The sequence below is a fragment of the Pseudorca crassidens genome, chromosome 8 (genome assembly GCF_039906515.1).
Source record: "Pseudorca crassidens isolate mPseCra1 chromosome 8, mPseCra1.hap1, whole genome shotgun sequence".
NCBI classification, from domain to species: Eukaryota; Metazoa; Chordata; class Mammalia; order Artiodactyla; family Delphinidae; genus Pseudorca; species Pseudorca crassidens.
In genome coordinates, this window is record NC_090303.1 from 57,015,108 (window position 1) to 57,029,822 (window position 14,715).

A 14,715-nucleotide genomic window follows, 5' to 3' on the forward strand; every position below is an offset into this window, starting at 1 on the left:
GAGCAATTTACTTAATTTCTTTGCACCTCAGTTTCCTTGGTTGCAAAATGGGAATAATAATAGTACCTAATTCCTTGATAGGTTGCTGTGAGCATTAAATGGTTTCATACATGTAGAAACACTTAAATCAGTGCCTGGCCCCTAGCAAGCACTCTACATGTATTAGCTGCAGTTTCTAGAGCCAGGCTCCCAGTGAGATCAGCTTAGTCAGACAGCAGCAGCAGCAGGAGGCAGCTGGGAGCTGCTCTTAGGGGCCGAGGCATGTGAAAACAGAAAGATGTTCCTGATAACTGGCTCATTGCGTGGAATCACTGGAGTTGGTGTGCTAGCAGTGCTGGAATGAAGGGCTATCATTCCTCTCAAGTCCCTTCTCTTCTGGAGGCTGTTCTAATCCGAAAGGGAGACTCCTACATGGTTTAGATAACTCTGTGTGGAAGCCAAAGGCACTGACCTGGGTTTAGGACTTGCCCTGATGGATTTGGTGTCGCCCTGAATTAGGTCCATAGTGTCGAATAAGTCACTTAGTCCCTGTGGACTTTAGTGCCACATCTGTTAAAGGAGGGAGGGTCAGCCTCGCCAGCCTCAGAGTTGCTTTATCCACTTTTCTAATGAAATGATGATATGTCAGATGTCAGGCCCATGAGGAAGAATTTCGGGGCAGATGAGTGCCCAGTACTCCTCAGCCAATGCCAAAGACTGACTATAGAGCCCATCCCCCAGACCAGTTTGAGAGCAGCATGTAGAGCTCTCTGTAGAGCTGCCTTCTCCCATCCCAGCACTTGCTCCTGCTGTAGCTGTCCCCACATCCTACCTCAGCACCATTATTATCACCTTTTGCATGAGGCAGCAATTTTGTCTTGTTCACCATTGTATTCTCAGGGCCATCACTTAGTAGGTGTTCAGTAAATATTTGGTAAAAGAACAAAGTCAATCACCCATGATTGTCCAGAAGAAAGGGATGTTCCTTGACTCCCCCCTCCCTCCTTGCCTTCTTGTTAATTCTCAGGAGGAAGGTGCTACGAGGAAGAGTGAGCAGTCCCAGGAGGTCATAAGAGGGCAATGGGGAGTTGGAAAACAGGGTTCTGGCACTTAGAGTTAAGTGTAAATTGCTCCCAGACTCTATAGAATGTCTCAGCTCTCTGCAGGTTCAAGGGAGAGTCCTTGGAGCTCTTCAGGTACGGCAGCTAAGTTTGGTAAAAGCTCATGCTGCAGACGTGACCACATAGCTGTAAAGGTCAAAGCCTTTCCCCTCCCTCACACAAGGTGATAAATACCAGTAAATACCGGCATCAGCCTGACCTGGCCTGCAAGTACAGCGAGCACTTTGCCACACATGATCTGCTGATTGAGTCATTTTCTTTATAAAGTCTGCTTTTAAAGCTTTGTTCATTAAATTTTCAATAGATACCAAGTATCGTGCTGAGGATTTTATTAATTAACTAAATTTACTTATTCATCTATTTACAGTGTTTCTGGGACTTTTGATGGATCCCATCTGAAAACACAGCCAAGTGCTATTATGAAACTCTGAATTATTTCACTGATGTATTTTCCTGTCAGACCTAATGTTTCCATGTGGGAATTCCTTTCTGACATTTCTCGGGACATTTACATATTTTTCTGAGTCCCCATAAATTTGTTGAGTGCCTCTCATGTTGAGGCAATGCAGCAAGGATTGTAAACAGGACATAATCCCTGTTTTCACAGAGCTTACAAGATATGTCATCTAACCTTTATGACAGCCCTACAAGTGGTTATTATTCCCATTTTACAGAAGAGGAAATTGAGGCAGCAATGGATCCTGGTCCACTGTATTCCTCTTTATCATCAAAGTTGCAGTTTATCCAATAAGACAGTTTTTGTTTGAATTATTCAGTGCATATGTTTTGGCAGTCTGATCTATTTCGATGTGTCAATCTTCCATTCACTTGCTGCCATGGAGATCCAACATCCCAAGTTGCTGAGACAGGATGGTAAGATAAGTAATGAGGGTATGTAGTTGGGAATGATATACTTAGTATTCCCCACTCCTACGTTCTTATTGCTAACATATCCTATGAATTTGCTACCCTGGGAAGGGGAGCTATTGGCTTTTTGCTGAGATTTGTTCTGACAATGCTAAACGTAAGATTTGAAAACTTTATAGAATGAACACATGTGAAATTATGAAAAAAAATCTGGAAACATTTCCACCTGAATAAAATCCAGGATCTTTTTGTTTCTTTACATTTTGTATGAGAAAATGCATGTCATGAAATTGAGACCCAAGGTAACATAAATATTCTGGGATGTTTCCTTCATCTTCTCCTATTTGGTTAGCTAGTCAATAACCTATTTTCCAAGCTTACTACATGAAGAGCATTATATGTGTTTTGGGGATTTAGTTTAATTCCTTCCTTATATTTACTGAAAATGTAGCACCTATAAGGCAGAGTGTTATGTGCTGTGATGGATCATTCATCTTCCAGGGGAATTGACAATGGCTTGAGGAATAGTGGCAGCTCAAGTGTGTGTAAACAGAGCCTTGAGAGCCACTTGGATCTCAACAGGCAGAGGTGTTGTGTGGACGGGCACGCATTCTGAGGGCTCGGTGTGAGCAGAGGCATAGGAGAGAAAAAGTACAATTGTGTTCAGTGACAGGTGTAGCAGGCCTGGAGTTTTGCAGGGGCGGGGCCCAGGAGGGAGGGAGAGGGTGTAAGCTGACTGACTGGCTAAGCAGACCGCATCCTGGATGGCAGTTTAGGAGGTTTGTTCTGTAACACAATGGGGAGAAATCTGTTCTTCAGGAAAAAGAAGCAGATTCAGAATAAGTTGCAGCAACAGCTGAAGGAAGAAGGGGGGAAAGAAAGTGGAGTTCAGGGGGAGAAGGGGGAGAAGGAGAGAAGTCCTACCCACTTTGCAATTTCCATGGAAGTGTTTGCAATATCATACGAAACTCATTTGGGGGGGAAAATACTTAGAAATACAACAAAATTTACAGTCTGCAGGTCTTTCCATTTTCAACTATGTCCTTGGTTTGCTGGACCAGTTCAGGTGGGTTATGTGTGGCCAGAAAGACCAAGAAAGTCTGGTTCAGTACATGGTTGGGTTTTTGAAGGCTGAGTCATTCCATGTTTTCCACCAGGGTTTGAGCTGAGAGGAGATGGCTCTGGCCAGCCTCTAGTGCCACAGGCACTCCTTTCCTGTGGTCCCGTCCTACACTAGATTTTTAGGCCCCGGCCTGAAACTGACTTCAGTCTCCCAGAGATCTGCACCACCAGGTGTCACAAAGGCCTTGCAGGGCAATCTGAGTCAGCAATTGTCAACTCTTTTCTGTTTCTTTTTAGTAGCAGAACTGTTCCTTTAAACACACAAAACAATTCTTGGTAAAAACCAGCTCTGTTAAACTGATAGATGTGGAGCTGCTGTGTTTGAAAGCAGACATGAGGGCTGCATAAGCCCTCACACCTTAGGTATCCCTCAGGTGTCCTCTGACCCTGGAGCGTTCCATGGAACATGGTTTGAACACCCTGTCTTGCCAGAATCAGTTTTGTGACCAGAGATGAACTGGAATGAAACTAAGTTCCTAGGGGATGTGGTATTAGGGAAGGGAGCTGGTTTCTATATGGGGCTGAGGGAGCTGAGGGACAGAGAGCTGGTCGTGAAGTTTTAAGAAAAAGGATGGCTGAAGAACCATTTTTCATGTTCCTCATATTTTTGCTGGGAACTATTAAAAATATAGCAAAATGCTGTCATGGAACTCTGCATTATTTCACTTCTCTGTTTCTCCTGTCAAACCTGGTGTGTCCACGTGGGAATTCCGTCCCAACATTTTTCAGGAAACTTATATTTTTCTAAATCCCCAGAAAAACCAGAAATTGGGAAAAAGAAAAAAAAGTATAATTCTCCTGTGAGAACTAAAGTTTAATGATCAACATAGAGCAACTGCTGATCGGAAGGAATCTACTGACACCAAATTGAAAGCATGAGCAAGAAACATTAACATGTGGGTTCTGAGGTTAAGGCTGACATTTCCAGGAACCTGGTTAGGAGCACAGAGGGAAAAACTGTCTTAATCTATCAGCCAGCCTTGCTTGTAGCTGAGGCCATTGTAAGTATCTGTTCATGGGCCAGTCTGGTGCTATTGGTGACTCATTCTTGCAGATAAAATAAATACTAATGAATTTATATACATAGTGTATTTTATACAAATCCTCTGCGTGGTGGTCCAAGAAATAATGAGTTTTGGAAACAAAATCTTAAATTGGCAATTTACACTTTGATTCTGTATAGTGCTGTTAATTTTGCTAGGACATAACGAATGTTATTTGAATATTACCAGATAATGTTTGCCGGTGTTTTTCAATATTTCAGTATTTTCCATATGCTACAGTTCTCTGTAAATACTGATCAAGTTAATATTTCTTATTAATTAAACAATTTTTAAGATATCCATGGTGATGAGTAAAGAGTATGAAGAATATTAAAAGTTTTAATAATAGTTTATGATTTGGGGAATTCCAGAGAAATTCCAGGAATTCCAATTCTGTATCCTGAATTCTGATTCATATCTGTCAAGAATTTGGAAACACCACCTAGTCCAACCTCTGGCCTTTAGGTTTAAGTGATCATTTAAGTGATCTCAAATCATCAAGATTGATCCCAACTTCATTTAGGCTAGGACAGTGACTTAGCGAATGTTTCTCTTCAAGACTAACTTGGAGCTTGTATAAGTACTCACAGTTGAGTTTAGAAATAAAGATTTTTTAACCATTAAAAATGGAGGGTTCAGAGTTTTCTCTGATAGATGGATTCTTTAATACAGCTTTCTAAAGATTTCACTTAAAATAAGCTCCCAGAGACACTAGAGAAGTATAAATATTTAGCTGTGGGTGGCGTGTGTGTGTGTACAATGTGAATAAGAGTTCACATTGCCTTCTCTCCACTTGAAGGAAAGCGATACTTCTGTCTCTCTCTCTCTCTCTCTCTTTTTTCTTTTTAATGTGTCGATTCTTCTTCAGTCACAGTATGGAGTGTCAACATATAAATGGTGAACACAAGAACGGTGCGAGCATTGGGTTGAATTATCCTTATGATTTTATTATGAGGTAGAACATTTATCATATGTCACTGCTTTTGACTGGCTTTCAACCACAGCTCTATTAAAGGCTTTTTATTAAATAGGTTTTAGTTTGATCATAAAGCAGTTCTGCTTCCTGAAATCTCATTTGTCTGTGAGGAGCATTGCACATTTATACTTAACATTTTGGGGTCAAACAATGGAAGTAAGGTGACTGCTTGAATTATTGCACTATTTATAATCAATGGTTGCAATAAAGCATTATCTCTAAACTTGACTGTCACTGAATATGGTCTTCAAAAATATATTGGTCTCTCTGTCTATTTTATAGCTGGGAGGGAAGCTGTGTTGACTTTTGCTTCTGCTAGAAAAGGAAGGAAGAGATTTCTATGATCTAAGTTGGAGAGAATGAGCTTAAAAGTAAATTAACTGGAACTCTGTATTTACATGACTTTTGACACCATCAACCCAATGTCCTGCCAAAAGTTCTAATACTACTGGTCTACCCAAGACCTACTGTGTCAGTTGATAATATGGTATAAGATTTAGGTTGTATCAGCTAGTTGTATTATGCAAAAGCCAATAATTAAATTTTTGGAGGCTGATTGTTCTGATTAAAGTCAGTCAAAGATGTTGTCTCTAGATAAGGAATGGTTTTAATGCAGAGTTGAATGAGGAAAAAGTTTTTCATGACCCTGCTCACTGTTACAAAACAATAAAATGCTAATGGTATCCTTAATTGCTGTTTCTTTGAAGATATGGTAGGTCAATTCAACCTTTAAATTAATACAAACAAATTGTTAACAGGAAGAATATTTCACATTGTTACATATTTATTATCTATAATGCCATAGACTTTATAAAAAATTTTTCAATATTGTCAAATCTTCAAAACACTGAAATGGGGATTATTGGTGGGTACTGAGCTAGGAGTAGCAGCAGGAGAAGGTTATATTCTGTGAAGAACTTTCAGTTCCTTTAGACAGTGATTGGAAAGTCTGAACATCCATGAATCAGAGTAGAAAAAATGAGAAAGAGCTAAGAAATCCTTTCCCTGCGGTTTGGAAGGGTACTCTATTACATGTTTCTGGACTTGGATGGATGTAGTGCACCAAACCTGATTTAGTCTCTTTTTCACATGTTGGGAGGAGGTAGTTGGGGTTACATTTGTTGCAACAATTTTTTTTTTTAAATGACACAGATTGGGTTTCAGATTGCCCAGTCCCTAATTTAAGAACTGGAAATTACCTGACTTGAATGGTTAGACAAGAACAGAAAGATGCATTCATGTTAAAGAAAGTAGTCAGCCACCATCAGTCCTTTGGGAGAACAATGGGAGTTGTAAGCAGGCTGAGAAAGAGAGAGATTCAGGTATACAGAGCAGACTGGGGAAAAAGTACTTGGTTTTCCCATTGGAGAGGAGAAACTTCCAATTAGAAATAATGGAATTATGAGATTTTTAAAACCAAAAAGGAATAAGAGGGTTCATTGAATCCATTTTCCCTGGAGATGCCCAGCAGGGAGGGGGTGGTACTTTCTTGGACAAGGGTGGCTGGGTCTTGCTTTGCAGGATGGGGAAGGAGAGGAAGAGAAGGTGAACATCCCTTCTCTGTGTGTGGGCTCCATGATGACATCAGTTGGGTGGCTGGCAGGAACATTGATAACATTGTTTTCAGGCTCTTGTGTCTGTAGGAAAAGAGTGTCCCCAGGGAACACTCTATTTTTCAGGAGGACCCAGGCACCCAAACTTACAGGCCCTTCTCTCCCAATCTAGCTGCATCTGGATATGAGTTCAGGTCAAGTTGGGAGCTCAGGGATATGGCAAAAGGGGAAAAGGACTTAGAATTCCCTTTCTCCCATCTTTGCCAGAAGACTGATTACAAAGCTCCCTTAGTGTAAAGGGGAGAATGGGAGTGCAGTTCAAAAGATCAACATGAAAATATTTTAGTAATGTCAAATATGATTTAAATTAATGCTCTACTATTAAGATTTCAGAAGTATAAATATTTTTTCAATGAAATGCACAGCATAGCTCTCATGTTTATTTCTCTGCCTGTTCACATAATTCTTTCACTAGGAATTATGAAAACAGGAGGAGATTTTTTTAAAAACTATTTGTTAGGTGATAGAGATCCCTAAAATATGGGTCAGACATCTATGGCTTACTTTTTTAACATGAACCAGACCTACACTTTTGATCCCAAAACACAGAGTTGGCATTTTTCCGCCTCAGTCAGACACTGTACAGACTAATCTAGAATTAAATATATCTTGGCCAATGTGGCAAGGTGATGACCTTAGTTTTCTTTCTTAATGCCCCCAAAGGGCAAAAAAATGTTTGCTCACAGTATAAATTATAGTAAAAGCAGAATGACTGTAACCAGGAGTCCCCAAAGTACAGTGGGTGACGTGGACCAAAGCTTTCATGATCTGGGCTGATGGGCAGTTATCCTCCATGCAGCCACTCAGAGACTTCAGTGCCTGCCCTGTTTTTGTTCTGCCATCATGTGGGGGCATTAACTTTGTCTACTAACCCAAAGCTGGCTTATAGATGTGGGCATAGTCCAGCTAATGGGAAGGAGAAAAGACAGAAAAAGATCCAAGGCAAGAAATTGTCTTCTAAGCAAGTAAGGCATAAATTGCACACATCACTTCTGTTTACATCCTGTTGGCAAGTCCTTCATCACATTAGTCCCATAGATTCACCTGGCCACAAAAAAGGCTGGGAAACTCTACCAGGGTGACTATATGCCTGGAAGAGGGAACAGTAGGTCACAATCATGGAGACTTTGTTTTCATTGTCTTAAGTTGGCTTAGGAAGAAAAAAGTCACTTTTCTCATATCAATGATAAAATTTCACTTAAATTAGGTATGGTTGTCATATAATGCTTATTTACTGAAGATCAGTGTGATGTTTTATTTTTCCAGCTTCTCTAGGATATTTGGACTTAGCTATCACTAATTACACACACACACACACACACACACACACACACACACACACACACACACACACACACACACACACACACACACACACCCCAAAAAACAAAACAAAACAAAAACCTCAGAAGAAGCAAATTTAAAGGCATAGAGCCATGTTTCAGTTTGACCTTCCTTAGAAAGAAATCTAGTAAAAAGAACCTTTGGTGTGCAAGCAGGAGTACAACTATTTAGATCCAGCTCTGTTATTAATTCAATAAGTGGCCCTTAGTAAGTCACTGAACTTACCTGTTCCTCATCTGTAAAATGAAGGGATTGGACTGCATCAATTTTGGCTTTAAAGATTTCATTTAATCTTAAAAAGATGTCATACACTCCCACAGAATAATTTTTGGGCTTTTAAAATCTGTTGATTGAAAAGTTACAGAATGAGAAAGCACTAGAACTAATTTAGTGGCATTTTAAAGTAAATGGTAGAACATCTATTATTTATTCAGTCTGCATTTAGTTTTGAGGATGCTGCGGCCTCAGGTTGGAAACAACTGAAGCAGATGTTTTCCTTTTTTTTTTTTTTTTTTTTTTTGCGGTACGTGGGCCTCTCACTGTTGTGGCCTCTCCCGTTGCGGAGCACAGGCTCCGGACGCACAGGCTCAGTGGCCATAGCTCACGGGCCCAGCCGCTCCGCGGCATGTGGGATCCTCCCGGACTGGGGCACGAACACGTGTCCCCTGCATCGGCAGGCGGACTCTCAACCACTGCGCCACCAGGGAAGCCCAGATGTTTTTCTTTTCTCCTTTTTTTAAAAATAATTAATATTTGGCTGCATTGGGTCTTCGTTGCTGTGCGCGGGCTTTCTCCAGTTGCGGCGAGAGAGGGCCACATCTTCGATGTGGTGCATGGACTTCTCATTGCAGTGGCCTCTCTTGTTGTGGAGCACGGGCTCTAGGCACACAGGCCTCAGCAGTTGCGGTGCACGGGCTCAGCAGTTGTGGCTGGCAGGCTCTAGAGCACACAGACTCAGTAGTTGTGGTGCACAGGCCCAGCTGCTCTGCCGCATGATGGATCCTCCTGGACCAGGGCTCGAACCCGTGTCCCCTACATTGGCAGGCAGATTCTTAACCACTGCGCCACGAGGGAAGTCTTGAAGCAGATGTTTTTCAAGATAACTTAATGCTTTAAAAGTCTTCAGTTTTGAGGTCCTCTTCGTAGCAGGCGTAGGTGTGACACCAGGGAAAGAGTGTGAGAGGGTCCTGCAATGAATGATGAGTGATGAGGGCATGAATGATGTTCAGGTCAGCTCTGCCCCCTGGTCCCCGGAGCTCCAAATGTAATCTCGTACATGGAGGTGGCTTTGCCACCCAGCCTCACTGTGAGCCTGAGGATGTGGAGTGTGGTTTATTTGCCTCATTCTGTGTAAGGTGTGGAGAGGAACAGGAAGAGACACCACCAAATTCAACATAAGAAACCTCTTCAGAGGAAATCACTTATCCCTTGTTCCATGAGGAGTCCTATGATAAGATCTACTTCCTTACTTTTTTATAGTACAGTTAAATGGATCCCAATTTTTCCCACTTCCTTTTTTTTTTTTTTGCAGTATGTGGGCCTCTCACTGTCATGGCCTCTCCCGTTGCGGAGCACAGGCTCCGGACGCACAGGCTCAACGGCTATGGCTCATGGGCCTAGCCGCTCTGCGCCATGTGGGATCTTCCCGGACCAGGGCACGAACCCATGTCCCCTGCATCGGCAGGCGGACTCTCAGCCACTGCGCCACCAGGGAAGCCCCCACTTCCATTTTGATTTTTCTGAAATTATTTTCATTGAGCTCAACAAAGACTTGATTCATTTTTTAGTGGATTTTCCCCTACTTTGGCCCATATCAAATCTTGCAAATAATAATTTCTGCCTTTATGAATTTCCTTTTGTAGCCATTATTTTTTCCAGTTCTACTTTTCTGGGTCAAACTTTGCAGACCCTAATTCTGAGGAGAACATTTCTGAGGCTCAACTTGAATCCACATTATTCTTGCCTTGTACACTATAACCATTTGTTGCTTTTGATTTTGTTTTAAATTTTTCTATAGACTTCTTGTCTTTAATTTACTAGTTTTTTTGGTTTGTGTGTTTAATAAAATGTGGCCCTTTATTGAATATTTTTGGTCTGTGTTACTGTGCAATTTTGGCCTTTGTCAACTTTATAGTATTCATTATGAACTGGGCAGTTTTAGCACCCAGCAAAAAGATTGTTGGTAAGAGTAAAGCATGAGGTCAGGTTGCATGGTGGGATTAGCACACTGCAGGGTCCAAATGGTAGGGTCCAAATACCAGGAAGGAAAGGTCTTCCTTTGTACAGTCTCACATGGTCAAAATTTCTACCTCAGATCAACAAGCAATATCCTGCAAAATGATCTACAGAGGGGGCATTCCCATTAAAATCAAGAAACAAGAAAATGACGCACCCTATGCTATTATTTATCTTTCTAATAAAACAAGGAACAGAAAGTGTAGGATTGGTGCGGTAAGATCACGGGTCTGAAATGTCTGCGACCTAATGACGTGGGAGAAGTCAGGGAGTCTAGGATATACATCCTAGAGCTTGAAAAGGGGGTTGGGACATATTTAAACTTAAGGAATTTTAGAGCTAGAAGCCACAAGTGAAACCCTGAGAGTAGATGAGATCATTTAGAGAAAGAGTGTGGATACAAGAAGAAGGCATAGGGTGGAAACCTAAGGGACTTCAACATTGATGGTTAGACAAGGAGGGGGCCCAGAAAGAACTATGAATCAGAGCCAGAGAGGGAGGATGGAACTGGGAAAACTCAGTGCCACGGAGCAAAGGAGAAAGGATTGCAGGAAAAGGGTAGCTATCAATGTGTTGAAAGTTGCCAAGAGGTCAAGAAAGATGAAGATTGAAAAGTGTTTGGTGGATTTAACATAAGAGCTCTAAAATTATTCACAACCCCTGGCCCAGGAATTATACTTTGGGAATATGTACTCATAAAGGAAACTAAAGCTGGGTGAACATTTATGCAAAATTGCTTATTGCTTTGTTTGTAATCAAAAATAAAACCTAAATGTTCAACCTAAGAAATATTTAAAAATCACTTTATGTACAACTAAATCCTGTTTTTGAAGACTATTTAATAGTATGTGAAATAAATGCACTAAATCTATGAGCATTGAGGTTATAAATGATTTTTCATTTTCTCCTTTATGCTTTTCTGTTTTTTTCTGAAGTTTTCTATAATTAGCATATCTAATTTTATAGTTGAGGGAAAACATTTAGGTAGTTTTATTTTTTTTAAGCAGCTAGGGGATACATTCTTGCTGACCAGGCACAGTAAGCTTTAATTAGATTCTTTCAGGCAGGATAGAAACAGAAATCCAAGCCACTGAGAGAAGGACTGAGTCCAAGAAATGACTGACAATTTACATAGTACATCATTGCTAATGCTTAACTCCAAGGGGAGGACAGCTGGAACCTTGACGGTATTTCTGTACTATCTGCTCTTTTCTGCTCCCTGTCTTTGCCTTCTGTCTATTTAAGAGTATTTTGCTAGTTGTTCTGCAGGGTGACAAGGGCCTGGCTTTCACAGCTTCATGCCCCTCCACCTCTCACTTATAACTGGAATCTCCACTTATTTACCACTGCCTCAATACACAAATAAGAGAATTCTTTGGGTAGCTAAAATGCAGCAGTTTAAGTGAGCAAAGTTGTACTGGTCAGAGTTGCTGTTGGAAAAAGTACAACCCAAAGGTTTTCAGAATGGGGGCAGGCACATGGAAATGAGAAATGTTCTCCTATATTGTTATAGCATGATGATGAATTGCTTTTGCTTTTCCAAAACTGGGCTCGAGCTCCTCTGTTCACCTCTATTATCTGCTGCTGGTCTCCAAAGGCGTATTACCATATTAATTCATTGTGTTATACAATTTGGTCAACTAAATGAGCTTACCTTATGCCCTCTTAATGGCATTGGCTTTTAATATTGGTTTCGAGGGATATGTTTAACAAAACAGATGCATCAAGGAAATGTATTTAAACTCAATTTGGTTTTAAAATGTCTAGTGGTCTCTCTAATGAGCCAGGTACAAAAAAAAAAAAAAAAAAAAGGGCATTTCAGGCAACACACTGTGATAAATGTGGAGCCTAAATGCTGAAGTATCCCTAATGCCCAGGGTGATCAGATGTGTTCTGGAAAAAAAGTCATACACTACAAATGTACCATTACAAGATCTGAAGCTTAATCTATTTTTTTGTGGAAAGGGTGTAGCACTTTATTTAGAGGAGTTGGCCTGCATGTCAGTGAGGCTGAGATTTAATTGCATGTCATAAATGCTGCCATCTCACTGACTTAGTGAGACAGTCTGAAGAAAGAGATGTGTGATAATGGCAATGAATGGTGAATGACGCATGGCATTAGTTCATACTTGCAATTCAAGTCTGACAGTATAGTAGAAATATGGGTTTAGAGCCACATACACTTAGATTGGAATTCCTATTTCCTCTATTTTTTAGCTGAGTGATCATGGGAGAGTCAAATTCACTTATATAAGACTTGTTTCCTTGTCTGTAAAATGGGACAGTAATACCTAAAGCTAGAGTTGTGAAGTCTAGCAATAATATAGCAACAGTGCCTGGCACGTAGTAGCATTTAATGAAGTATATCTGTACCTTTCTGTATGTGTGTGTGTATGTATGTATGTATAATCGTGAATTTACCTACCTCATAATAGCTACTTGACTTTCTTGGATTGTTAAACCAATAACTGAATTCATGAATTCCATTCCCTTTATAGGCCTCAGTTGGTTCCACACATTCAAAATGGGCTGGCCACAGACAAACTTATCCGATCATTTCTCCCCGTGGGATGATCAGGTTGGATTGCTGGCCAGTGAGGCAGCTCCAGCAATTGGCCTGCCTTTAAGGGCAGCCAAGACCACCAGTCTGGACATACCACATCCTTATCCAGTGGCTACATATTGACAAACTAATGACCAGTGCTTGGAAAAATAGTGCAAGTTAATGGTCTTTCTAGAATGATATGATCAATATTTTCCCATAGAAGGCTACAATTTTCATGGTAGAATTCACCACACTTTCTCTGTTCATCCTGATTACAGCAATGACTAGAACACAATTATTTCTTAGGTGAGACAAAAAGAAGCAGTTACATTTTTAACATTTCTTTTGGCCATTTCTCCCGCATTATACATAACACCCTAGGTCATTTGATCTACTCTCTCTCCCTCAGACAGCCTAGGTTTAGTTCCCACCCTAAACTGTTACTATGTCATTCACTCCATCAATAGGCATCTACATATTTACATAGCCAGGCATTGTTCCACTGGCTGGATGGTATGATGATGAACAACACAGTTGCTCTCAAGGTGCTTACAGACTAGGAGCAAGTCATTTCTCCTTAGTAGAATTCTGCTCACCCTTTTATATGTCATTCCAGCTCTTACCCATCTCTTAAAGTGCAGATAAATTCTTGTCTCTTCAACACATTGCTAGGAAGGTAAAGTAGTGAATCTCTATAGAGGGCAGTTGAGCAATATCTAATAAAATTAAAATGTAATACCATTTAGCCTAAGAGTTTCACTCCAAAATATTTACCCTATAGATATATTGCACATATTTAAAATACCATATGCCCAAGAGAATTCGTTGCAGGAGTGTTCATACCAGGAAGATAGTAAAAACAGTGTAAATGTCCATCAATGGTTGAATATATGGTGTTTACAGACAATGTGAAATGATGGAGCCAATAGAAACAATGAGGAGTCTCTGTATCTTCTGATGAGGAATGACCTCTAGAATATATTGTTAAATGAAAACAAAAACGAAGGGCAGAGGAATATATAGGGTGGACACAAGCTGTCTAAGGAAAAATAAACCCATATTTATGATTGTAAGTGCACAGAAAATCTCTGGGAAGATCCAGAAAAAACTGTTCCCTGTGGCTGCCTCTGGGAAGGGGGACTGGGCAATTATGGGACAAGGGAGGAAAGAAGAGTTAATTTTCACTCCATACCCTTTTGTACCTTTTGGAGTCAATACCGTGTACATATATTATCTATTCAAAATAATAAGTTCAATTTAATTGTGAAAAATTATGACTCAAAAAAAAAAAAAACCCCAATAGGGGGAATTCCCTGGCGGTCCAGTGGTTAGGACTCGGCGCTTTCACTGCTGAGAGCTCAGGTTCAATCCCTGGTTGAGGAACTGAGATCCCACAAGCTGGGCGGTGTGACCAAAAACAAGATAAAACAAAACCCAAATAAACAAACAATTCTTCTGACGTCCTCAGTCTAGAGATCTCTTCTTCCTCTCAGAGCAGGCAGAGTGGTATTTCATACTGGAATCTGTAATTTCCTGCTGTGAGATACCTCTTGTACTGTTGAAGCATTTAACATCGTAACTGTGTTAATGTGAAGGAGAGGTTCATGCAGTGTAATCTGGATGGAGTTCAGTGTGGATGGTGTCATTTCTGCTGAGACCAGGGTGTCAAGTGGGCAGTGGTTGGTGGAAGGAGAGGGTCCTCACCAGGAAGTGGGGGGAGGGCAGCACAGTTGGTGCCTGGGGCTCCCTCCAGAGGCCCCAAGTAGTTGCAGTGTGGCTTCCACACGGAAGGCAGCAGAATCCTCTTGGGAAAAGAATTATTTTTCATTCCTTTCCTGAAGAAGCCGTTTTAAACAGGAAAATACCTTGA